Source organism: Mandrillus leucophaeus, unplaced genomic scaffold (genome assembly GCF_000951045.1).
Source record: "Mandrillus leucophaeus isolate KB7577 unplaced genomic scaffold, Mleu.le_1.0 Scaffold603, whole genome shotgun sequence".
Taxonomy (NCBI): domain Eukaryota; kingdom Metazoa; phylum Chordata; class Mammalia; order Primates; family Cercopithecidae; genus Mandrillus; species Mandrillus leucophaeus.
Window position 1 is genome coordinate 1,808,446 of NW_012106509.1, and position 24,734 is coordinate 1,833,179.

Here is a 24,734-nt window from a genome sequence, read left to right on the forward strand (position 1 = left end):
TGTCTAATGTTGACAGTGGGGTGTTAAAGTGTCCCACTATTATTGTGTGGGAGTCTAAGTCTCTTTGTAAGTCTCTAAAGACTTGCTTTATGAATCTGGGTGCTTCTGTATTGGGTGCATATATATTTATGGTAGTTTAGCTCTTCTTGTTAAATTGATCCCTCTACCATTATGTAATGTCCTTCCTTGTCTCTTTTGATCTTTGTTGGTTTAAAGTCTGTTTTACCAGAGACTAGGATTGCAATTCCTGCCTTTTTTTGTTTTTCATTTGCTTGGTAGATCTTCCTCCATCCCTTTATTTTGAGCCTATGTGTGGCTTTGCACATGAGATGGGTCTCCTGAATACAGCAAACTGATGAGTCTTGAGTCTTTATCCAGTTTGCCAGTCTGTGTCTTGTAATTGGAGCATTTAGCCCATTTACATTTAAGGTTAATATTATTATGTGTGAACTTGATCCTGTCATTATGAGTTTAGCTGGTTATTTTGCTCGTTAGTTGATGCAGTTTCTTTCTAGCATTGATGGTCTTTGCATTTTGGCATGTTTTTGCAATGGCTGGTACCAGTTGTTCCTTTCCATGCTTAGTGCTTCCTTCAGGAGCTCTTGTAGGGCGGGCCTGGTGGTGACAAAATCAGCATTTCCTTGTCTGTAAAGGATTTTATTTCTCCTTCACTTATGAAACTTAATTTGGCTGGATATGAAATTCTGGGTTGATAATTCTTTTCTTAAGAATGTTGAATATTGGCCCTCACCCTCTTCTGGCTTGTAGAGTTTCCGCTGAGAGATCTGCTGTTAGTCTGATGGGCTTCCCTTTGTGGGTAACATGACCTTTCTCTCTGACTGCCCTTAACGTTTTTTCCTTCATTTCAACTTTGGTGAATCTGACAATTATGTGTCTTGGAGTTGTTCTTCTCAAGGAGTGTCTTTGTGGCGTGCTCTGTATTTCCTGAATTTGAATGTTGGCCTGCCTTGCTAGGTTGGGGAAGTTCTCCTGGATAACAGCCTGCAGAGTGTTTTCCAATTTGGTTCCATCTCCCCATCACTTTCAGGTACACCAATCAGATGTAGATTTGGTATTTTCACATAATCCCATATTTCCTGGAGGCTTTGTTCATTTCCTTTTACTCTTTTTTCTCTAAACTTCTCTTCTCGCTTCATTTCATTCATTTGATCTTCAATCTCTGAAAATCTTTCTTCCAGTTGATAGAGTCTGTTACTGAAGCTTGTGCATTTGTCACATAGTTCTCATGTCATGGTTTTCATCTCTATCAGGTCATTTATGGACTTCTCTGCATTGGTTATTCTAGTTGTCCATTTGTCAAATATTTTTTCAAGGTTTTTAGTTTCTTTGCACTGGGTTCATAGTTCCTCCTTTAGCTCTAAGAAGTTTCATCGACTAAAGCCTTCTCTCAACTCGTCAAAGTCATTCTCCCTCCAGCTTTGTTCAGTTGCTGGCAAGGAGCTGCATTCCTTTGGAAGGGGAGAGGCGCTTTGATTTTTTGCATTTCCAGCTTTTCTGCACTGCTTTTTCCCCATCTTTGTGGTTTCATCTACCTTTGGTCTTTGATGATGGTGACATACAGATGGGGTTTTGGTATGGATGTCCTTTCATTTGTTAGTTTTCCTTCTAACAGTCAGGACCCTCAGCTGCAGGTCTGTTCAAGTTTGCTTGAGGTCCACTCCAGTTAGGCTACTCCCAGTTAGGCTCTCTAGTTAGGCTACTTGGGGGTCAAGGACCCACTTGAGCAGGCAGTCTGTTCGTTCTCAGATCTCAACCTCCATGCTGGGAGAATCACTACTCTCTTCAAAGCTGTCACACAGGGACATTTACATCTACAGAGGTTTCTGCTGCTTTTTGTTTAGCTATGCCCTGTCCCCAGAGGTGGAGTCTACAGAGGCAGGCAGGCCTCCTTGAGCTGCAGTGGGCTCCACCCAGTTCACTTTTTTTACCTACTTAAGCCTCAGCAGTGGTGAGCACCCCTCACCCAGCCTCGCTGCCACCTTGCAGTTAGATCTCAGACTGCTGTGTTAGCAATAAGGGAGGCTTCGTGGGCGTGGGACCCTCTGAGCCAGGTGCGGGATGTAATCTCCTGGTGTGCCATTTGCTAAGACCTTTGGTAAAGCACAGTATTAGGGTGGGAGTGACCTGATTTTCCAGGTGTTGTGTGTCACAGTTTCCCTTGGCTAGGAAAAGGAATTCCCTTCCCCCTTGTGCTTCTCAGGTGAGGCAATGCCTCACCCTGCTTTGGCTCTCACTTGTTGGGCTGCACCCACTGTCCTGCGCCAACTGTCCGACACACCCCAGTGAGATGAACCCGGTACCTCAGTCGGAAATGCAGAAATCACCCGTCTTCTGTGTTGCTCATACTGGGAGCTGGAGGCTGGAGCTGTTCCTACTCAGCCATCTTGGCATCCGGTGAAAATCACATAACTTTAAACATAAATGAATTAAATGCTCCACTTAAAAGATATAGACTAATGAAATTGAATTTTTTTAAATGTTCTAATTACATGGCTGCTAACAAGAAACTTATCTAATTGGTAGGCACTTGCAGACTGAAGGTAAATTATGGAAAAAGATATTCCACAAAAATGGAAACTAATACCAAGCAGAAATAGCTTTGTTGATATAAAACAAACTTTAAATCAACAATAACAAAAAAGACAAAGAAGGTCATTATATAATGGCAAAGATCATTATCAGCACTAAACAGATCAAGGCAGAAAATCAACAAAGAACACTAAACTTGAATTAGACTCTAGACCAAATTGACCTAGCAGAAATTTACAGAACAGTGTACCCAACAACTGCAGAATATCATTTTTCTCATCAATGCATGAAATATTTCTAAGATTAGGCCACAATACATCTCTCAATAAATTTATTAAAAAGAGAAATCATATCAGGTATCTTCCTAGACTACAGTGGAATAAAACTAGAAATCAATTATAAGAGGTATGCTCAAAACTATACAAATACATGGAAAGTAAAAAAACCTGCTCTTGAATTATTGTTGGGTCATAGTGAAATTGAAATGGAAATTTAAAATTGTTAAAATAAAAAAATAGAGATACAACATACCAATATCTATAGGATATAGAAAAGCAGTGCTAAGAAGGAATTTTAGAGTATTAAATGTCTACATCAAAAAGATAGAAAGATCACAAATTAAAAACCTAAAGTTGTACCTCAAGGAACTGAAAAAAAAAACAAGCAAAAACAAAGCCAAAGCTAACAAAAGAAAATAAATAGCAAATATCAAAGTAGAACTAAATGAAATTGAAAAAAATACAAAGGATTAATAAAACAAAATGTTTCTGTTGATATCTTGTATTTCTGTGAACTTCTCTATAAACTAGAAAAACTAGAGGAAATGGATAAATTTCTGTAAACCCAAAACCTCCCAAGATTGAACTAGAAAGAAATAGAAATTCTGAACAGACCAGTAATGAGTGATGAGATAGAATCAGTAATAAAAGAATACTTCCTGCTTCTTCAAAAATAGCACAGGACAAGAAGGATTCACAGCTGAATTCTATCAGATGTACAAAGAAGAACTAGTACCAGTTTTACAGAAATTATTCCAAAAGCTTGGAAAGGACAGAAATCTCCCTAACTCATTCTACAAATCCATTTTCACCTTGATGCCAAAGCCAGGCAAAGAAAGAATTATAACCCAATATGCCTGATGAACACAGATGCCAAAATCCTCAAAGTACAAACAAACTGAACCCAACAGCACATCAAAAGTATAATATATTAAATCAAGTGGGTTTTATTCTAGGGACACAAAGATGGTTCAATATACACAAATCAATAAATGCAATTCACCAAATAGAATTTAAGCCAACAAAAAAAAAAAAAAAAAAAAACACCACATGATGAGGTCAATAGACACAGATAGAGCATTTGATAAATGTCATCATTTCTCCATGATAAAAACCATCACAAAACAAATAAAAATAATAAAAAATAATAAAGGCAAATAAAATAAAGGCAAATAAAAAATAATAAAAGCCATATATGACAGACTCATAGCCAACATCATACTGAGCAGGAAAAAGTTAAAATCCCCCCTATTAGCTGGAACAAGAAAAGGTTGCCACTTTCACTCCTATTCAATGTAGTACTCAAACTCTTGACCTTAAAGAAATCAGGCAAGAGAAAAAAACTAAGGCATAAAAAGTGGAAAACATGAAGTCAAATTATCGCTGGTTGTTTACGATATAATCTTATATCTAGAAAACCCTAAAGACTCCTTCAAATGACTCCAAATTTGGTAAGTGAATTCATCAAAGTTTCAGGATAAAAAAATATCAACATAAAAATTAGCTGGGCATGGTGGTGGGTGCCTGTAGTCCCAGCTACTCAAGAGGCTGAGGCAGGAGAAAGGTGTGAACCTGGGAGGCGGAGCTTGCAGTGGGCAGAGATCGCACCACTGCACTCCAGCCTGGGTGACAGAGACTCCATCTCAAAAAAAAAAACAAAAACAAAAACAAAAAACAAACAAAAAAAATCATTAGCATTTTCATAAGCCAATAACAAGCTAAGAACCAAGTTAATACCTTAATCCCATTTACAATAGCTACAAATACCCCCAAATTCTAAGAATACATTAATCAAGGATGTGAAAGTTCTCTTAAAGGAAAACTACAAAACACTGATGAAAGAAATCACTGATGACACAAACAAATGGAAAAACAACCCACACTTATTGATTAGAAGAATCAATATCATTAAAATGATGACATTGTCCAAAGCAATACTGAACCACACTATCCATATGCTTGGATAGCCATAAACAGAAGAATAAAGCTGGGCCCATATTTCTCACCATATACAAAAATTAACTCAAGATGGTGATATGGTTTAGCTGCGTCCCCACCCAAATCTCATCTTGAATTGTAACTCCCATAGTTTCCACATGTCATGGAAGGAGCCCAGTGGGAGGTGATTGAATTATGGAAGGTTTTTCCTGAGCTGTTCTCAGCAGAGTGAATGAGTCTCATGAGATCTAATGGTTTTTAAAAAATGGGAGTTTCCCTGCACAAACTCTCTCTCTCTTGCCTGCCACCATCCATGTAAATTCTGACTTGCTCCTCCTTGCTTTCCACCATGTTTGTGAGGCCTCCCCAGTCATGTGGAACCGTAAGTCCATTAAACCTCTTTCTTTGGTAAATTGCCCAGTCTCAGGTATGTTTTCATCAGCAGTGTGAAAACAGACTAGTAGAATATTGGTATCATTAGAGTAGAGTGTTGCTGAAAACATACCCAAAAATGTGGAACCAACTTTGGAAATGGGTAATAGGCAGAGGCTGGAACAGTTTGGAGGGCTCAGAAGAAGTGAGAAAAATGTGAGAAAGTTTGGAACTTCCTGGAGACATGTTGAATGGCTTTGACAAAAATGCCCATAATGATATGAACAATAAAGTCCAGGCTGAGGTGATCTCAGATGGAGATGAGGAATTTGTTGGGAACTGAAGCAAAGGCAACTCTTGTTATATTTTAGCAAAGAGACTGGCAGCATTTTGCCCCTGTCCTAGAGATTCTTGGAACTTTGAATGTGAGAGACACAATTTAGGGTATTTGACAGAAAAAATTTCTAAGAAGCAAAACATTCCAAAGGTGACTTGGGTGCTGTTAAAGGCATTAAGTTTTGTAAGGGAAGCAGAGAGTAAGAGTTCAGAAAATTTGCAGCCTGACAATGTGATGGAAAAGAAAATCCCTTTTTCCGAGGAGAAATTCAAGCCAGCTTTAGAAATTTGCATAAATAATGAGGAGCTGAATGTTAATCCCCAAGACAATGGGGAAAATGTCTCTAGGGCCTGTCAGAGGTCTTCATGGAAGACCCTCCTATCACGGGCCCAGAGGCCTAGAAGGTAAATATGGTTTCATGTCCTGGGCCAGAGTCCCCTTGCTGTATGTAGCCTAGGGACTTGGTACCCTGTGTCCCAACTGTTCTAGCCATGAGTAAAAGGAGCCAAGGTTACAACGCAGGTCATGGCTTCAAAGGGTACAAGTCCCAAGCCTTGGCAGCTTCCATGTGGTGTTGAGCCTGCAGGTACACAGAAGTCAAGAACTGAGGCTTGGAAACCTCCGTCTAGATTTCAGAGGATGTGTGGATGTATGGAAATGCCAGGCAGTTTGCTGTGGGGGCGTGGGGAGCTCTCATGGAGAACCTCTGCTAGGGCAGTGTGGAAGGGAAATGTGAGATCGGAGCTCGCACATAGAGTTCCTACTGTGTGGGGACCACCTTGTGGAGCTGTGAGAAGAGGGCCACCATCCTCTAGACCCCAGTATGGTAGATCCACCAATAGTTTGCATCATGTGCCTGGAAAAGTTGCAGACACTCAACACCAGCCCATAAAAGCAGCCAGTAGGGAGGCCGTACCCTGCAGAGTCACAGGGCTGGAGCTGCCCAAGACCATGGAAACCTACCTCTTGCATCAGTGTGACCTGGATACAAGACATGGAGTCAAAAGAGATCATTTTAGAGTTTTAAGATTTGACTGCCCTGCTGGAATTTGGACTTGCATGGGGGCCTGTAGTCCCTTTGTTTAGGCCAATTTCTCCCATTTGGAATGACTGTATTTACCCAATCAATGCCTGTACCCCGATTGTATCTAGGAAATAGCTAACTTGCTTTTGATTTTATAGGTTCATAGGTAGAAGGAACTTGCCTTGTCTCAGATGAGACTTTGGACTGTAGACTTTGAGTTAATGCTGAAATGAGTTAAGACTTTGGGGAACTGTTGGAAAGGCATGACTGGTTTTGAAATGTGAGGACATGAGATTTGGGAGGGGTCGGGGCAGAATGATATGGTTTGGCTGTGTCCCTACCCAAACCTCATTTTGAATTGTAACTCCCACAATTCTCACGCATCATGGGAGGAACTAGGTGGGAGGTGATTGAGCTATAGGGACTGGTCTTTCCAGTGCTGTTCTCATGATAGTGAATGGGTCTCCCAAGATCTGATGGTTTTAAAAATGGGAGTTTCCCTGCATAAGCTCTCTCTCGCCTGCTGCCATCTATGTAAGATGTGACTTGCTCTTCCTTGCCTTATATCATGATTGTGAGGCCTCCCCAGCCATGTGGAACTATAAGTCCATTAAACTTCTTTCTTTTGTATATTGCCCAGTCCCAGCTATGTCTTTATCAGCAGTGTGAAAATTGAGTAATACTATGGATTAAAGACTTAAGGTTAAGATCCGAAACTATAAAAATTCTAGAAGAAAACCTAGGAAAAACTCTTCTGGACATTGGCCTTGACCAAAAAAAAAAATTACGACTAAGACCTAAAAGGCAAATGCAACAAAAATAAAAATAGACAAATGGGACTTAATTAAACTAAAAAGCTTCTGCACAGTAGAAGTTATTATTAACAGAGTAAAGAGACAGCCTACGGAATGGGAGAAAATATTTGCAAAGTAGGCATCGAACAATGGACTAATACCCAGAATCTGCAAGGAACTGAAACAATCCAACAAGGAAAAACAACTAAATGCATTAAAAAGTGGGCAAAGGACATGACCAGACTCATTTAAATTTCATTTTTTAGACTTTATTATATGTGAAGCTGTCTTAAGACTTCAGATAATGCCAAATAAATGCCATGTACAAATGGTACCTTTGGTTGGAAACAAATATATGCTAATCATTATTAACTGAGTCCTGGTTAATTTGGCATAAGTGCTATGAAATACAGATTAGTTTTTAATCTCTGGGGGGAAAAATGACATTTAAAGGAGATTAGGCCGAAACGGTTTAAACATTTTACAGAACTAATAATTTACTCTTCAATTAATGAAACAATCAAAATACGTATTAGTCAAAAATACTAATTTAGAAATATATTATAGGCCTTGAATGCCAAAAATAAAATCTTGCCTTTCTGAAGTTATGCTTTCCCCATTTATTTTTATAAACGTTTAGATGTACTGCCCTACTTTTGCTACATACGAGGAAATGTGCCAAGGAAAAAATATGCTCAAGAATGATTGTAAGGCCATAAGTTTTCAAGTTATCAAGAATTTAAATTATTCTAAAAAGTGTAGGACTGTTCATGAATAGGACAAAATGGAAACTATTAATAATATCCAAGAAAAATTTTCTTCATAAATTTTGAGGCAATTCCATCAAAAACTTAGATGAATGATATAAATAAGAAAACCGTTGAGTGAAAATAAAAGCCTAAACTATGGTAGAAAGTATGCAAGCACTGAGTATACTCTACAGTTGTTTACAATGTACAAAAGCAGCATGTCATCAAAGTAAGTTGTGTACATCTCACCAGGTTTCTCCTAGATTTCTATTAGTCAGCCAAAGAAAATGCAAAATATTTTCTCAAAGCAGATTATTGATATGAAAGAATTACTTCAACAAGATAACAGTAGAAATAGAATGAGAAAGAGGTGGTGACCGAAATAATTGAAAGTAATAATGAAGCAGGAAGAAAGGCATAAGCTCAAATTCAATTTTTTAAAATTTGTAAACCTGTGGTCGTTAAAATTGGCCTAAAATTATTCATTTTGTTTCTTAACTTTTAAACAACGGAAGCTGTCTAATTTTTAGTCTGTAAGTCAGCAGTCCCCAGCCTTTTTGGCACCAGGGACCAATTTCGTGGAAGACAATTTTTCTGTGGAGAGGATGGGGGAGGTTTTTGAGATGAAACTCTTCTACCTCGGATCATCACGTGTTAGATAATCAAAAGGAACGCACAACCTAGATCACGGTAGGGTTTGTGCTCCTATAAGAATCTAATGCCTCACTGACCTGACAGGAGGCAGAGCTCAGGCGGTAATGCTCACTGGCCTGCCACTCACTTCCTGTTTTGCAGCCTGGTTCCTAACAGGCCATGAACTGGTACATGCACTGTGGGAAGCCTTGCTCTAAATAACTGCACCTTCAGAATTCCAAACATTTCTTCAATTTATGGAAGCATAGAACAAGAGAATGCCTATTTGCAGCCTAAAGTGGGAGGGAGACCATTGATGGCACTGGATAAATTCATTCTTGGAAAGCAAGTCAGGTATCCACGGGCTACCCTTCATTTCATTCGGAGAGGGGAAGGAAAAAAGTATCCCTTTTTTCAGAATGCCCCTTCAGCTCTGTACCTGCAGTGCAAAGGTAAAAAAGAGATGGCAACGACACAAACACTATCAGGCCACTGATCACCTGAGGGAGAAATGTCCATCCAGGAAACTAGATGGCTATAGGATTATGATAAGAAGTACTCAAATCCTTGTGTACACTAAGTTCTTTCTGTAGATGAATAAAAATATAATTTAAATTCATGTAAAGGGTATTCAGCCTCCGAAAAAGGAGGACGCCTGACCAATTGATGTTTGCTTCATTCATTGGTGGAGGGTATACTATACTACTGGCCCTGTAACAGAAAGATGAATTGGATACAATCCCTGCCCCCTGGGGACTCTAGTCTGCTCTGGTAGACAGGCAGGCCCCTAAGCATGTTTTTGCCAATGAAGAATTAAAATCTCTCAGTATACTCCACTTCTTTCTCCTTCTATTTCGTCTCTAAAGGCAGAGTCTTCATTCCCCAGGTATATAAATTCTATTTCTTGTGTCTAAGGAAGAGTGATCTCATGATTGCATTAAATAAAAATAGTAGTCTTTACTAGCTTGCTACTGGGTAACAGAGACAAATCTTCTTGTTTTTATTGTTATTTTTGCTTTTGCACAAGATCTTATTGTACATACTTTTCAGAAAACATGATTTGAACTGCAGAACACTAACATTCCTGTAATGATGAGACTTGTTACATGGAAGCCCCCTGACACACTGCTAAATATTAGTCTATTCTTCTCCCTCCAGATAGAATGTCATTGGCAAATGAGAATCAATTGTACTTACAAAAACTGTAATTCAAAAAATTCAAAATGTCCCTGAGTAACTTCAATTCTTCCCTAGGCAGGAAATTTCTATCTTTAACTTCTCATGTTTAAGTTATGCCTTTTTCCTTCTGACCATATGGATTTCAAATGGCAAATCACTCTCTGTAATTTATCATGTCTTTAAAAGCATAAAATGTAATCATATTTACTATGTCCTATGCAAATGCAATGATAATTAGTATCTCAATAGTGAATAACATTCAGAGATATCTCTGAATTCAGGTATATTTCTTTACTAGTTGAGTATTTCAATTTTAGAGAAAGGGTTTTCTGCCTTAATTTCAAATGCCTAGGTAGTTTTCTGTAATTTCTAGGTGAGATTTTTCAAAATTATGTGCATAAAGTTAGGATTAGGGAACTGAAATTTAGGAAAGCTTGTATTTGTGAATTTGATGGTAACTGCATTTTTTAAAAAGGGTTTCACTCTATAGAATCAAAAAGAATATGGCAAAATAAGTTTCTTTTTAACCACCTGATAAACGCCGAAATTATCAAGACAACCAGGGACCTGGTTCAAAAAATTCATTTAAAACATACTTCAGGTGACTTAAAAATACACTCTTTAAAACAATTTGTGGTGGGGATAATTTTGGTAAGAAAATCTTACATTGACTGTATGAGTTGTTATTTTTGCAAAACAAAAGGACTATTATAAGTACAAATAGTTTCCAGGAAAGACCTTTTTCCTCATAGAGCTATCTTTATAAAGGTACCTTAATGATTGCTTTGTGAAGTTGATTGTTATTGTCATGTCCAAGAGGAGGTCTGACATTTTATCAATATCACAGCATTTTAAAGGAACATAGGAAAGCGCCGTGTGTCACTTCCAAAGATTTTTATTAAACAGAGAATTAAACTGACAATTTACATGTCAACATAAGCTGATGCTCATAACACATTGGGTCTAGTCAAACTATTCTGAGCATTTATAAGCTATTGATTCTTAGGTGTATACATATTTTCATAATTTATCATTTTAGAGACTATGCACTTTTCCTCCTAATGTTCTAAAATCTCGTGGCAGGATTTTTATTATATGCAAATTAGCAGCATTTGATTAGGTCCTGAGGCGGCTTCACCTGGGTGTTCAGAGAAATAGCAATGGGGAGTGAGGAAGAATATTTCATCACTGAAGTGTGTTTTCCCTGGGGGGACACCACCATTTGATTTTGACATTTATTTGTCCTGTGCTATAAAGGACAAAACTACAGTTACACTTTTTTTTTTTAATACTGTGCAGTGGGCATCATGTCAGAAAAAATTAAATCAAAATAGTATGTTTGCATACAAAACAAGATCCAAAACCAAACTTATTAAGCAAATCCCTGGTTAAAATCATAGTGCATTAAAAAATACTATTTAACTAATGCTTAATGTTGAGTATGTATAAAAGGAATCCATGAGAAACCAAACTGAAGAAACAAGATTACATCTATATAGCTTCGTAGTGTTCTCTTGGGTCTCTATAACAAAACAGATTTGAAAATACAGGTTCATTCAGTACTTAATTACCAAGTTCTTGTTTGCCTTACACCATTTTTAGGATCCTGAAACAAAATTACTACCTGATAGATAATGATAGCTAAAACAATGAATAAGTGTGTGCCAAATATATTTTCTCGTATTTTAAATTTTGCAATCTCTTTAAAATTTGAAATCTATACCACTTTATACTTTTCTGTCAAGAAATAATTGAGTTACTTTTTAAAATTGAACTTGATCATATTTTTTAAAATTTGAAAATATATTTTATTTGTCTATTGATCAAAATATAATAACCTTTGTAAGTGATTACCTTGAACAAGAAATACAAGGAAAAAGACTAAGAACAGTCAATGACAGCTACAAGTTTTCTTAAGCATGGAGTTAGCTTTTATTCTCTAATTATCCTCACTTACAGCAATTATAAACTGGTAAAGAACTAACACATTAAAGCTTTTTTTCAGAAATATTCTAAAATTTGTGTTTTTCCAAATCTATGATTCTCTGTAAAGCATCTCAACTGAAGAAAATAGTCACAAAACACCTTCCTGTTTTGATAATTAAATAAAACTAAAATTACCAGAACACCAAACATCCTAGAATTGATGCATTTCTGTGGATTTCAGGAAAAAGTACCTTTTTTTCTGTTATGTCTTATATATCTGCATTATGTGTTTTTTTCTAAATATCATAAATTTAAATATAAGTAATAATTATATATCTGACATGTAAAAAGTTGGCTATGATGTCAATAATGCTGAAGAGAAAACTGAAACAGTAGTATGTGCTAATAGCAAAAAGTGAAGTGAAATAGAGTCTTCTCTAATTAAGGCAATCTTAAGTCATGAATGATGTAGCTATCATGAATTATTAAGGGTGGTCCCAGTAATTTAACTAAAAATAATCCTTTTACTATATTCCCAAAAGCCAAGTGTTCTAATAATTTAAAGGTTTGAAATCTTTCCTTTACTTCGAAGGGAAGCAAAATTAAGTTATCTTTTAAAAGGCCAAATGTTGAACCATAAACTCCTTTTTATCCGTAAAAGTATCCCTTGTTTAGTTTTAATTGGAAATATTTATAACAAACTTGGAAATTATTCATGTGATTAAAAGGAGCATTTTATATAACGAATTAAATAGTAAGCCAGACGAGTCTTTATTTTCTTCATTTTTTTCCCCCCCTTCTGATAGAGTGAGCCAATTCATCATGTGTTTTCTAGAATGGCTCTGAAGAGGGGACTCCAAAGAAGGAAGAATTAAAGAATAATTGGTCCAGCTCTTTATACATCAAGTAATGGATGATTAAAGCTTTCTTAGATTAATTCACGTAGCTAAAATACAACTACCACACAACTACTGCTCTGAGATCAAGCCAGTTCTTTTTTTCGTGTCCTTTTTGTTGTTCTTGCTTTTAGGACAACTTGGTTCAACTTACTTCTATCTAGATGATTTGTTCAACGAGTTTAGAAATTGATTTCTGTTAACAGGGCCAATGAATAGGAGCCAGTGATAGAACAATGCTAAAAGGATCAGGTGAGATAATTGAATGTGACTAAGCTTTATGAATAGGCAAGTGCAATACCAACATAATGTTTTTATTATAAATTTAAGAGATCTAAAAGATGTTGAAGAGAGGTTGAAAGTCAAGAGGGAACCAAATGCATGCCATACAAGCTATTTAATCTGCATAATTTGAACTTCATCTCCCTGTGAGGCTGTAAAGTTCTTGTGAGCTGAGAAACATCTCATACCCCCTATGGTGATTTAGCGCCTGCATGGCCATGATAACCACCCCATGGTCCCGGGTTACTCGGAGCTCTTCAGAGCATCATGCTTACAAGACTCCTGAGATACATGTAAAGAAAAAAAGGAATTGTCATTAAAAGTTGTATTGATGTTATGACTAGAATTTTGGCCATAGCTTATCCTTTGGAAAACTGAGAAATGCTATAATGTAGGGAAGCACATGCTGGCAATATTTAACAAACTAGCATGATAGGAAAAACGGAAGTGAATTTGGCTTTAATATGGTAAAGAAAACATTATTGTCGCCCCTGCCTTTTCTCACTTGGGTATTTTCCCTTTGATCGGATTTGCCACTGTTGACATGGGAGGCACTCACTAAATTCTGACAGAAGAAAATTGATCAAGCACACAAATGCCCTTTATTCCTGTCCAGGTGCTGTTTAATGTGTTTACCTAAGAGTCAGACAATTTCCTTAAGGAAATCATGCACATTCCATACTAATCCTGGTCCTAGCCCGAGTTAGGCCTAGTTGATGTGGCCCAGACTTGCAAAAAGAAAAACCACCACAGCAGTGGCCCTGTGAAAACACAAAGTGGACGCCAGCCCCTGATAGTTACCACAACACTAACCACAGGAACTTCTAACCAAGTCCAAGGTAGGGGATATGTTTGTACCTATGTTCAATGTTATTTCTAACTACAGCTCTAGAATACCAAATATTCTACCTGCATATCCACCTGAAGGCTTGAGGAAAGAATCACAGGTATAGTTTGTTAGAAGTACATAACCCACTGACAGCCCAGTGAATTGTCTTTAGAAGCTTCAAATGATTTATCTTTTCTAAAAATTAAAAATCTATCTTCAAGAAAATCATTTGTGTGGAGAATTTACAAATAGTTTCTCACCTTCAGCCATTCCATTCACTAGTTCCAGTATGTCTCCAGGAAATATAACCTATCAATTATAACAAAAATATTCTATCCAGGTAATTAAAACTTTTAGTAATGATATAATGTTTTCTTTTCAGATTAAAAAGTGAGCACAGGCTGGGTGCAGTGGGTCATGCCTGTAGTCTCAGCACTTTGGGAGGTCGAGGTAGGCAGACTGCTGGAGCTCAGGAGTTTGAGACCAGCCTGGACAACATGGAAAAATCCTGCTTCTACAAAAGGCACAAAAAATTAGCTGGGTGTGCACAACTGTAGTCTCAGTTACTTGGAGGCCGAGGTGGGAGAACTGCTTGAGTCTGAGACGTCAAGACTGCAGTGAGCCATAATAGCACCACGGCCCTCCAGCATGGGCAACAGAGCAAGACCCTATCTCAACACAAACAGAAACAAGCAAACAAAAAACTGAGGACAGGAATGTAAAGGATCTTTTTGTCCACATTTTCCTTGAGTTACATTTTATAATACAAGTAGGTACAGAAAAATGAAGAGAGCTGGTTAATCAAGTTTAAAACATTAAACACAAATAGCTCTTCCCTCTTAAAGTATTTATTAACAAAAACAGGCCAAAGATATCAATTATTGGTTAGCTCTGAAAGGTGGTGTGATTAATAGTTTGAAAGAACGTTAGGTATAGCTAATGGCATTTGTAAAATAAAAGAGAAAAATTTGGGACAAGTTTATCAATTATTTGTTGAGTTTCAGTAATATGATAGACATTGTGAAGCATTTAAATGTGGTTCCTCTCCTCATTTTTTTTTTAAAGTACTCTAGTTTTTTGTTAACAGATCCGGCTAGTTCCTGCAGCTTTGAAAAAGAATTTAAAGCCCATAAATTTCGCAAATCCTAAGCAAGAAGCATATATTAGTTCTTCAAAGCATATTGATTTTTTTAAAAAACACGGATTTTAGCTTTCATGTGATAAAACTTTTAGTGATTTTCTTACCATGTCTTGTTAAGGCTTAAGTTCCTCATTTACATATTTGATGTCTCTCAGGAGACAGACAAGCTTCAAGTTAATTATCTATGTAGCTGTAAGAACTCTTGTTTCCTGGTTAAGAACTCTTCAAAAGAAAACTAATAGTTATTAAATGTTACACTGAGTCACCAAAAGTAATCAGGATACACAATGAGAGGCACTAAACAGACACTTAAATTTAATAAAAACCTCAACTTTTTAGAAGATAAATGAAAAAAAATCAATTAAATCTCTTACAGTAATTTTCAGGGAAAACAGCCAGCAGAAACCAAACAGCTGAAATCTCTGCTCTAGAAAGTGATTAGGCACTGCTGGAGGCTTAAAGAAATTATTGTAAATTTCTGGAAATAGACCCAGTGAACTCAGATCTGTAATAGAGTTGTAACTAAAGAAATGGCAGTTAAAAAAATAAAAAAGTCTGGCATCTTTTCCACTGAATGTGTGCCACCATGCAGGGGTGTATGTGTGTGCGTGTGTGTGTGTGTGTACACATATATAATACATCATATATAATATAAAATACATATACAAAGTATGTGCTATTTATAGACAAACATATGCTTTATTTTATATGATAAGGAAATATATGTGAGGTTAAATCATAATCATTGAATCTGAAAGTCTATTAAAGATCAGTTTCATGGAATAAGAAAAAGAAAGAAGGGCAACCATAAGACAGACTTGAGTTGGGAAATTGAAACCACAGCTATCAGGTGAGTTAATTAATCTGGGTATCGTTCAGTAAATGAAAGTGTGCCATCTATTTCACAAGGGCCCATTGTGTCTTGCATGTGAAATAAATTTACCCTGTTTGATTAAGGATTACTGATTGCCTCCAATTTATTATATGTATCCTATAATTAAGTCACAATGAATTCGAATGAAATGGGGATGGTCTCCTCCACAAAGAAGACAACAAGCTCATTCTAGGAAGACCTTGGGGGTCATTCAAGAAGCAATTAAATGTTCTCTAGGGTACATTAAAAGGAAAAAAGCTTGATGGGCTGAATGGCCTCTCCTTATATTCATCCTTCTCAATATTCTGCTCCTATGGAGACAAATGAAACCATGTCATAAAATAATATAAGGCACTATCAGCAAGGAAAACAATGCCGTCTGCTCTTATATACTAAGGAGAATGTTGTTGAGAAAATAATCTATACTACACAGAGGATGAAGAGGAGCATGAGCTAAAGTGATAAGCTATGTCAGAATCTGTTCAGAGATGGAAGGGTCTAAACAAATCAGTGGGATCTGAAGGGGTGCACATGATCCTTGAGAATTATATATTTTTTCTGTTTACCAGTAGCAAATACCTAGAATAAATGCTTTCTAGCAAGTGAAATAGAAAAAGCAAGATCAGTAACTGTTGTGCCTACAAATACATTTCTCTATAGTTTTAGAAACACTCTTATAAGTAGGCACCATAAAAGCAAAATTACACTGAGAGCTATTGAAAATGCCAAAGAAGACAAATATGATGGCAATATAGGAGAGAAAGACTGAACTCAGGTCCACTGAAACCAAAGGTAGGGGAATCCCTAAGCACTAGGGTGAGTTACAGGAAACTACTGGAAGACTTTAAAGGGGAGATTTGTGAATCTGATTAGACATCTGTATTTGCTAATTAGCATTACGGAAGTTAGGCTTCCACCTTCCCACAGAGACTGAGAGATAGAAACCTTATCTTTCTTGATAATTATATATTTTTAGAAGATTTACATTTCAAAGGGGCAGAGAAAGAATTTACAATTGCAAGTTTTTTCAAAGTAAATACTTTAAGAGGAGGGAAGTCAGGTGCCATAGTCAGGAAGAAACCTATCTAAAGCTTAGTCAGGTTTTAGAGTGTGGGTCCACTACTCTGAGATCAGTCTGGCCTCACAGAGAAATGGAAGCATCATCGCTTTAACTGTTCCCTTAATAAATGCACCTCTTTGAAAAATGGAGGTCCTAAAATATGCCAGTCTGCAAATAGTTATGAAAATATTCATCACTGAAGTAACTAAAATATAATTAGATCAGTTTTTTACATTAAAAACAGTTAATTTTGTTTATATACATATCAAATAATAAAAACTTTATCACCTAGTATACGACCCAAAAATTACTCAAGACTTTTTTTTTTTTTAATCCCAGAATGAGCACATTTGTATGTAGAAGCCACATTTTATAATGGAAAAATAAATTTTAAACAGAATCTGAAGAACACAGCCCAAAAAGTCATTTTTTCCATAAGCTTAGGAACATGATTTACCTTTGCTGAGATTTATTTTCCTCGTCTTTAAAGAAGAAAACCTGCTCTGCTTACATTACTGGAGATGAGAGAATGATGGAAAAACATTTAAAACGTGTAGTCAAAGGTGACACAAGAGAGAAAAGCAGAGGTCAGGTCAGAATGGATCTAAAAGCTCTATTTCGGAATTTGTTCCAGAAATCTAAAAGCAATAAGAAGGCATTGAAAAATTTTTAAGCAAGAAAGTGGCATTATATGATGGCCATATGAGGAAAAAATACTGTAACAGCAGTGTGGAGAATGTGTTAGTACAGCACAATACCAGAGACTATAAAACATGTAGTCCTGGGGGTGGATCCAGGGGTGGTAGCTACAGAGGCTTAGAAAATCTGGAGGCTCTCCACAAAATAAAAAATATATGAAGTTCTAAGATCAGGTCATTTTCAAAGGCCTTTGGAAATACAGAACCCTAAAGCTAAAGCTTTATTGGCATAGCAATAAATTAGCCTCTGAAAAGGCTGTTAAATACTAGTGAGGACCTGATCATGGTAAACTGATCCAGAATAGTAAAAGTGGGGATGGAGAGGCTGGACAGATTCAAGAGACGATAAGGGGGTAGAATCACAAGGACATGATGCTACATTATGTCAAGGTAGAGAATGAGGGTTTCTGACTGAGTGGATTCAAACACCTGGGTGACAGCATCAGCCTCAGGAAAGAGGGAACACCTCTTCTACAACAGGGAAGATGGAAAGCTTGAGTGGAGATAGATGGGCGTGAATTCTGTTGGCAAGTTGAAGGTTCCCACATCCGATGGTGAATCTGTTATGAAGAGAATTACAGTATAAGAGGACACTATTTCAGGAAAGAGAGAGAAGGCGGAAATGTCAGTACTGCACAGAAGGCAAAGAGGATGAGCACGTAGAAGCACCTCATTTCTGAAGGAACCACTACATCTTTGTAAAAGAGCAGATTCATGCAATGAAAGCAGATTCATGCAGTGGATGGGAAAGTGAACGAAGTATGCAGCGAGTTCAGCCAACTCTTTGGAGACTTCTGCTGGTAAGGGAAAGGAGGGTGATGGAACCATAGTTGGAGAGGAGCATGGGGTTGAGAAGGGCATTTAAAGAGCTGGTGATGACTAGGTGAAGAGGTTGAAGAAACATGCAAGATTAATCATCTTAACAGCAGCACCACATAAAAGGATGGGACTCAAAGCACAATGGGTAGGGTAATCCTTAAGTAGAAGGTGACTTTTCTGATAGAAGAAAAATAAGAAATTATAGTTGTTCATGCAGTTAAGTCCGTAGGGAAGGTAAAATTAGAGAGTTCATTTGTTTTTGACTTTTGTCTGAGTCTAGAGTCAAAGTCATCTGCTGAAAATGAGACTATGGAGTAGAAGGGATGGAGGCAGAAGTCAGAGGCTCATGGAGAAGATTTGAAATAAGCACCAGGGGAAATGGAGGAAAAATTAAAGGCAGGCACCAGAAGAAACAGCAGGCAACACTGATGACCAGATGAAGTTAAAAACCAAGAATTTGTGGTGGCAACAATCCATGCAGTTATGTATCTGTATGTGTGTATTTTCAACAGTTCATCAAATGATGTGTTGCTATAAAGAAAGCATATAACTGGATTGATCCAGGGTTGAAATTTTACCTGGTGGATAAGACAGAAAGACAATGCTCAAGAGTTCTGAAGATATAGACACAGGATGGTTACAATAATGGACCATCCCATTCAATCAAGAATAAGGAAGAAATGAAAAGTAGATGTAGATTGATATATGGGAAATAAGTAGAAGAGTAAAAAGACAAGATATCCCTAAGAAAGTGAAGGTCAAGAAGAGAGTTAGGGCTGGGCACCATGGCTCAGACTTCTATCCCAGCACTTTGGGAGGTTGAGGTAGATGGAGTACTTGAGGCCAGATGTTCAAAACCTGGGCAACATAGCAAGACCTCATCTCTCAAAAACAAACAACAACAACAAAGAAAACAGCCAGGGAAAAACATGCAATGCATGCCTGTAGTCCTAACAACTATGGAGGTTGAGGTAAGAGGGTTGCTTGAGCTCAGAATTTAGAGGCTGCAGTGAGCTATGACTGTGCTACTGCACTCCAGCCTGGACAAGAGAGTGAGACTCAGTCTCTAAAAGAGAAAAAGAAAAAGAAAAGAGTGGGTGATTTGATGAAAAGTTAGAAAGACAGAAAGTTGTTATCATAGTAGGGAGGGTTTCAACACATTAGTCAACAGGAGGAACCATTACAAGTATTCCAATGTCTGGAATGTGGTTACAGAGGCACCTGAAATAAACTGGTTGTAAAAGTCACTAGAAGGAAGACAAAGAGGAAACGTGCTAAAATACTGTATTTAAACATTGATGTGAAAATTTACATCATTCCAGATGATGGAAGGAGTTGGATTGGTAAGGAAAATAGTAACTCAGGTCTAAACAACTGAATGACTGGTAGTCTATAAATTGGTTGAAGAAAGCCAGGCACTTTGATGGCTCACGCCTGTTATCCCAGCACTTTGGGAGGCTGAGGCGAGCAGATCACCCAAGGTCAGGACCTTCAGACCAGCCAGGTCAACATGGTGAAAATCCGTCTCCACTACAAATACAAAAATTAGCTGGACATGGTGGCAGGTGCCTGTAATCCCAGATACACTGGAGGCAGAGGCAGGAGAATCCCTTGAACCAATAAAGCAGAAGTTTTAGTGAGGTGACATAATGCCATTGCACTCCAGCCTGGACGACAAGAGTGAAACGCCATCTCAATAAATAAATAAATAAATAATAAATAAATAAATAGGTTGAAGCAACTAAAGAGCTTTAAAGGACTGAAGATTTTGATTTTTGTGGTGGGGGTGGGGGATGATCTGGATGGGACACTGGAAAGTGAGGAGGATGCTTACCCCACCCTAAGGCATTTGTGGTGTGAGAGAATGTGTAATCTCACTCACATGGGCAGCCCTGAAACCTCTAACTTTAGGGACTGCCAGGTCTCTAGGATGATTAAGAAGGAAAGGAAACATTGCACAAAGGGTTTAGGGTTACAGGAGTAACAGTATTCAGTTGGCCAAGTGAAATGTCTCAGGAGAGAAGTACAGTGGAAACAGGAGCCAGACGAGGTGAAGCACCGGGCAGTATGGGAAAGAAGGTACCAGGGACAGAGTAAAAGGATTTGAATATCCAGTGATGGCAGGAATGACGGGTTTATTTGTTTCCTAAAATGTTCTGATAAAGTAACTATGGGTAGCCAGACAGTAGGCCAATCCCAAAGGCATTCAGATCATTTCCAGTAGAAAGGAAAGCACATAGAAAGGAGAAAAATAAATCGGGTTTCCGGAAAAAAGATGACAGGGAATCAAACCGATTTTATGAGTTCACCGTTTGGTTTAGGAGGATCCCTGGTTGTCATGTAGCTTTTGTTAATTCTTTTTGAGGCTCAAATATAAACAAAAAAATGTCTGTGATTTGTGTGTTTTTTTTGTTTTTTGTTTTTTTTGAGACGGAGTTTCACTCTTGTTGCCCAGGCTGGAATATAATGGCATGATCTCAGCTCACTGCAACCTCCACCTCCCGGGTTCAAGTGATCCTCCTGCCTCAGCCTCCTGAGTAACTGGGATTACAGACATCCACCACCATGCCTGGCTAATTTTTGTCTTTTTAGTAGAGATGGGGCTTCACCATGTTGGCCAGGCTGGTCTTGAACTCCTGACCTCAGGTGATCCACCAGCCTCAGCCTCCCAAAGTGCTGGGATTACAGGCATGAGCCAGTGTGCCCGGCTTGTATATACTTTTTAAGTCGGGCTTTTCATAGGTTATATCTAAAATCGGTGTCAAGAAATATCCACTCACTGGATCTTGTCACGCAAGCTGTTGTCATCAACCACAGCATCTCACTGTCCTCAACCTCTTACATAAACTCATTCATTCCAATCACCATGGTCTGTTCCCTAGCTTCAGAACACATCCTCTCTTTATTTCTGATCTAGAATATTCGTTATTGTCTCTCTGCCTTTCCAAACTCTACCTTCTTTCAGGATCAGGCTGTAGTACCCAGTCATCCATAAGCCCTTCCCCGAAGAGCAGCCCTCAGAGCATTTTTTAAGTCCTATATATGTAAATGATTTACACAGATAAATGTAGTGATCTACACAGATGCTCCCTTGCCTTGTTGTTTTACCTTCAATATACGTCCCCTACCTTTCCAAACAGACTGTAAACCCCTCAAGGGCAGGAGGCGTATCCTATGCCCGTTCCCATCCTTGGTTCACATCTTGGTGCTCTCCCATAGCAGGGCTGCAATAGAATGGCCATGTCACAAGAGAATCGGGGCCTGTGCATTGGGCTAGAAAAACTGCCTTAACAAAAAGAGTGCCTCTCAGGAGGAACTTCAGGTTTCATAACAAGCTAGTGCACTATTTAGGAGCAGAATGGCCTTTTTATATTCTTTAAATTATACAAGTTAGTTAGAGGACCAGCCCTGGTGGGAGGAGGATTATCATAAAATGTATATTTAAAAATAAGAATAGTTATATTTTGAAAATTTAATGTTGAGTCTTGCTAACAGTAACCTTATGAGAAAATATCCAAGTAATTATTGGGCAATTCTTTTGAGTGATCCATTAATATTTACTAAATTAATGAAATCTGAAGATTCAGTCCTAATAATGGCATGAAAGTTGCTTTTCATCCAAGGATGTTCTTTGAACAGCTGCCTCACATCTGAGCACACATCCGTGCTTACAAAAGGAAAAAATAAAAGGGAAGATGAGTAAAGAGGCCACCTGCCTAAGCCAGTCTGGACGTGAGCACTCTGTGCTGAGCAGCTGCTGTAGAACTTCTTCTTCACAGCTGGAAAATGACTGTAGATTAAGGGGGTGATCACACAGCTGGCTAGTGAGGTTGCTGTGTCAGTACCCTCTAGTCCTCTCCCTGGGCTCTGCTTACTTAGCTCTGGCTATATCAGGAATGGCAGGTGCAGGAAAGAATCAAACTCCCCAGAAGACAATGGTCAAATCAACTGTGAAAGTTTTCCATGTATGTGTAAATTCTCAATACTTTCTTCGGGGCATAGGCTAATACCCCCAGTAATCACTCTTCCCAGACCACATTTTTAAGGTGAGACGTAGGATCAAAAAACAAAATATAATACAAAATTAAAATTAAAATCCAAGAAACTTAGTAATGAATTAATATCTAAAATTGGGAAATAGGTTGTTTCCTATGGGGCTGTATCCTCTGAGTTTTTTGACACAAATTTCAGGCAATAGAAAATAAATGGAGACTAATAGAACTCAATTTATAAATTAGGTTAATTTAAGAACTTAAAGAGACAACAAATGCACAAAAAATAAAAATGTGGGGCAAAAAATATGCTCAGAGTTTCCATGAAGTCACAACTTTAACACTGCAACAGCTCAAACATGTATAGTTGTTATGTGAAAGGCACAGAAGGAAAGGGGGCTAGAATGGAATGGAAATGTTTAAAAATCAAATTGTTATTCACACAACATGGAATGCACTTAAAACTCCTGCTACAAAAAGGGATTTCTATTATCCAAGAAAATACAAACATTTATCTCTCTGCTCTAAGGTTACCTGTTTGAATGCTCTAAATACCAACTTCTGCCTCCAGGCTACTGGCACAGAATCAGGTCAAGAGGTATGAGCACTTATAATTTTTTCCTTTCTGTTTAAAGAAAGCGCAGATTATTTTCAAAAAATCTCCCTCGGACTTCAGGTTTTTAAATCTAAACTTAGGTTAAATCTGAAAAACTGGTTTACTCTCACTATATACTTTCTGCCCAAATGCTGGTTTACTACATCATGTAGGTGTTCAGACTTGAACTCTGAGGGATAGAATGTAACAGTCTCTAAAGTTCAGTAAAATAAGGTTTTCATGGGAAAAATTAGTGGAGGAAATATAAAGCTAATAAAAGCAATTATGGGTAAAATTCTGTGTGACTTTGGAATGAAGAAGGACTTCTTAAGGCCCAAAAAGACCAGTAGGGCAAAGATTAAACCAAAATTTAGAATTTCTGTTTGTCAAAACTACCACAGACTAATGGTTGGCAGACCAGGAGGGTGGAAGAACTTTTCAAAACCAAGAGTTAATTAGGAATTAATATTAGCACCCTAAGAGGAATTCTTATAAGAAGTCAAGAAAAAGACCTGAAAGCATGATAGAAAAAAAAAAAAAAAAATGAGCAAAAGACAGGAAGAAGAATTCCGTTTGGAATGCAAATAGCTGAACAAATATGAAGAATTGCTCAACTTGACTAATTACTAGAAAAAAGTTCAAATTAAAATACCCCTTTACATCCATCAGAGTCACAAAAATTAGCAGCTGAGTAATACCAAGAGTTAGCCAAAATGTAGAAATGAAACTAGCACCGTCATTCTGGAGAATAATCTGGCAGTATTTAGTAAAAATCAACTAAATACTGAGTGGTGCAACCGATGACCTAGTAATTCATCTCCAGAGTATTTCCAGAAAGAATCACTCACATAGTTGCCTAAAAACACGTTAAGTATGGCAAATGCATACCATAAAATATTATGCCTTGCTTAGAAGCAATGAACTAGAAATACAAATAAAGATGGAAAAATCTTAAAAACATAGTTTAAGCAAAAGAAAAAAGAAAATAAAAGATCTAAAGTATCATGCCATTTATATGAGTTAAAATGCATAAACACAAAAAATACGGTGTATAAAAGAAAAAAGTGAAGTCTATGGAAACAAATGAGTGGTTTTAAGAAAATTCCAGGACTTAAATACTGTAAATTTTAATTAAAGCTAAGCTCAAATTTAATCTTAAAGCGCTATAGTTGTTATTATATTTTCTCATATTCCCTGCTGTATTGTAAACGTAGAGTGGTAAGCTATATTAGTTCATAGAGCACATTCTTTCTTTACAGAGAGGTCACAGCTCTTCCAAGATCAGGATTTCTTGGGTCCCACCTTTCTCAATTCTGCTACAGGAAAGCAAAAGCTAGAGGCGATCTGAGTCAGGGACAGGGTTGAACAGAAACTTTTACCCCTACTTTCTGTGAGAATTTATCACTCTGAAAAGTTTTCGATAAAGTTAGTAAAATGTATTAAATACCCATCATAAATAAACCCCTGTAAAATAGGGGTTATGTCACTATCAAAACTATCTTTTTTTTGACAAAAACAGAAATAGTGTTTGTCACTACAAAAGTTTTTCACACCCAATGTCCAAATATATAACAAAATTTTATTAAATGTATTAAATTTATATTAAAATAAGCCAACAGTCTGTATTGTAAATAGACATGCCATGGAGTAGAAAGCTGAAATGCAATAAATAAAATTAAATACATAAAGACATAAAAGAGCCCACACAGAGAAAGCATTTAAGTGCAATATAGTCCAGTAATGCTTATAATGCTGACTGCAATGCAAT

At 37.4% G+C, this 24,734-nt stretch overlaps 1 long non-coding RNA gene across 1 annotated transcript in view; it reads left to right on the top strand.

Annotated features, from left to right (window-relative positions):
* Positions 1–24,734, top strand: part of LOC105553705 — a 136,886-nt gene that overhangs the window by 91,280 nt on the left and 20,872 nt on the right. The window contains exon 2 of the long non-coding RNA XR_001008197.1: positions 14,170–14,310. This is a non-coding gene — a long non-coding RNA (uncharacterized LOC105553705). The remainder of the gene's footprint in view (positions 1–14,169; positions 14,311–24,734) is intronic.